Raw genomic sequence first — 3,193 nt, forward strand, 5'->3', positions numbered from 1 at the left:
AAAGAATGTTATGGGATATTAATTCTAACTTTGCACCATCAAAATAAGTCAAGGATGAATGGCCATGAGCATGAAGGCAGTTACAAAGCGTCATGATGTTTTGCTCAGTTTCTAGACATAAGTTAGTTATTGGATTCAAAACAGATTAACTGACCTAGATATCCAGTGCCCAAGATGAAGGACTCTACATTGAAACTATATAGATTAATGATTATCTCAGTCATTCCTAAAATGAACTGAGACAATTACCCCAACAACGCTGCACTGATACAAAAGGAAATGAGGAGCATACCTAAATATTTTAAGTACTGCTAGCGATGAGGTCCAATTTGCCACGAATGTCTCTAATGACTATTGGTATAGGATTCTCCATGATTCTCTCCATTGCTACACATCTTGAATTAACTTTTGTTCTGGAATATGTTTTAAATAATATTTATATAGAAAACAACCTTAGAAGATAGGATCTCTTTTCAGAGCAGAGGTAATATTTGTTTGCTGACCATAATAAAGATAATAGATCTCTCTAGGGAGACATTCAAGCAAGATTTCTAACAGCCCCTTTATCACAGAGTATTCTGTTTTTTAAAACCTGAGGTCCCTCAGCTGTGATGCAAAGTCATTGCTTGTGCACTATTCACCTGGTTTTGTTCTCATGGATTACCATGGCATGTAGAGAGCAGAGGAATCTTACACAAGCATGGAACTCGAGATTCCTCCTTTGTGCTGAGTAACAAAATCCTGTCTTTGACTGAGGCATCACATGCCTTCTGCTTGCATCTGTGAACTTGTGACAGGTTTATTATCTTGCAAGTGAAAAATGCCAACTTTTCTTCATTCTTGATAATCTGCTGACCTCACACCTGATGCATAACTTTGGAAATAAAGGGGGTAGGTAATTAGTTGAGTTCAGACCCAGTAGACCCATAAGGCATAACCTATATGTTTGGTCCTTGGCCTGTGTGGCAGAAACTGTTGTAGTCTGAATGTCTATGTGTAGTAGTCTCTTAAATTATCTTCTCCACAGCCAAAATTTGAATTTGAAAAAGAAAAATCACATATTTAAGGGAATGACAAAAATTAATGGCACCTTAAAGAACTAAAGGATACATGAATGGTAGTCTTAAGATATTTTGATTTAATTCATAACTCCAGACCCTGCAAAAATCAGGCAGTATCTGGAGCATGATAATTGAACACGATCTTTTGAAGTAAGTGGTGACTTTAATTTCAGACACTCTACCAGACATGGTATCTGTAGTAGAGAGAAATAATCCCAGTACTTTGGAGAGCTGAGGCAAGGGGATCACTCGAGGCCAGGAGTTTGTGACCAGCCTGGCCAACTTATCAAAACCCTATCACTACTAAAAGTACAAAAATTAGCTGGGCACAGTGATTCAAGCTACTCAGGAGGCTGAGGCAGGAGAATTGCTTGAACTTGGGAGGTGGAGGGTGCAGTGAGCTGAGATCACGCCACTGCATTTTGTCTCAAAAAACAAATAATAATAATAAACATCGTCTCAGATACATAGTATGTGACTGTAGATTTATCAAATTAATATGTTTGTATCTGTATTAGGAAAGAGAATCAGAATTAGCTCACATTCATTTGGAAGTTATAATAGTACACAGTTACAGTTTTTCAATATCATCCAAAGATATCTAGAGTGGACATTCCATAATATACCACTGGTACACTTAATTGATAATATCAAACAAATATGACAGGATGAGCAAGAAGTGACTAGTATACTGGTGTGTTCAGACATGCACTCCAGAGGATAGAAAATAAAGACTCAGAGACCTGCTACAATAGCAAAATGTTTGAGGAAAAATGCTCACAGAATGCTGAGAAATACCCTCCACAGGAAAAACAGGTGATTTTATCTGACTCTTCCACCATGAAGATTTATTTGATTTATTCCTCTATCTTACTTTCTCATGGTTGTTCTAGAAAAGATAATATCTATTTTACTGTAACATATTTTATCTTTTCAAATAACATTGCTGACTTATGATGGAGTCATGTCCCAATAAACCAATTGAAAATATCATAAATCAAAAATGCCTTTAATACACCTAAACTCCCAAACATCATAGTATAGCCTACCTTGAAGGTGTTCAGAACACTTATATCAGCCTATGGTTGGGCAAAATTATCCAACACATAGCTTATATTATAATGCAGTGTTGAATATCTAGTGTAATTGATTGAATATTATATTGGAAGTAAAAAAAAGAATGATTGTATGGGCACTTGAAGTATGGTTTCTACTGAATTCACATCATTTCTGCACCATTTTAAAGTCTAAAAATTATAAGTTGACATCACAAGTCTGTGACCATCTGTATACTGCCTCGTGAACAATATGAAAACTTATAACAATATAATTCCACTGATTTCTTTCCCATACTTTGTTCTTGATATGGTTTGGCTGTGACCCCATTCAAATCTCAACTTGAATTGTATCTCCCACAATTCCCATGTGTTGTGGGAGGAACCCAGGGGAAGGTAATTGAATCATGGCGGCCAGTCTTTCCCATGCTACTGTCATTATGGTGAATAAGTCTCATGAGATGTGATGGGTTTTTCAGGGGTTTCTGCTTCTGCTTTTTCCTCTTTCTTTCTTGCTCCCACCATGTAAGAAGTGCCTTTCACCTCCTGCCATGGTTCTGAGGCCTCCCCAGCCATGTGGAACTGTAAGTCCAATTAAACCTCTTTTTCTTCCCAGTCTCAAATATGTTTTTATCAGCTGTGTGAAAATGGACTAATACAGTTTTGTTGCTTCCATAGATTTTATTTTCACATATACTATAAACTCCATAGGATACACAAGTTTGCTTTAAAAATTGTCAATAGCATATCCTTTGAATATAAAACAGAATTTTGTTTCCATGACCTTTGCCCCCTGGTGCCACGCCCAAGGATATGTTACATACATGAAAAAGGGGTCTTTGCGGATGTTATAAGGTTGCAAATCACTCTACCTTAAAATAAAAGGATCATCTTGGATTATTCAAATGATTCAGTATAACCACCGAAAACCAGAAAAAGACAGAAGAGGAAGTCAGAATTAGAAGCACAAAACAATATGACCTTCTATTGTTGAAATAAAACTAGAGGAGGTCATGTGTAAAACCCAAGAAGAAATTAATTCTGGCAACAATCAGTGAACCTGGAAGTGAATCCAAA

This window comes from Colobus angolensis, unplaced genomic scaffold (genome assembly GCF_000951035.1).
Source record: "Colobus angolensis palliatus isolate OR3802 unplaced genomic scaffold, Cang.pa_1.0 Scaffold134, whole genome shotgun sequence".
Taxonomy (NCBI): domain Eukaryota; kingdom Metazoa; phylum Chordata; class Mammalia; order Primates; family Cercopithecidae; genus Colobus; species Colobus angolensis.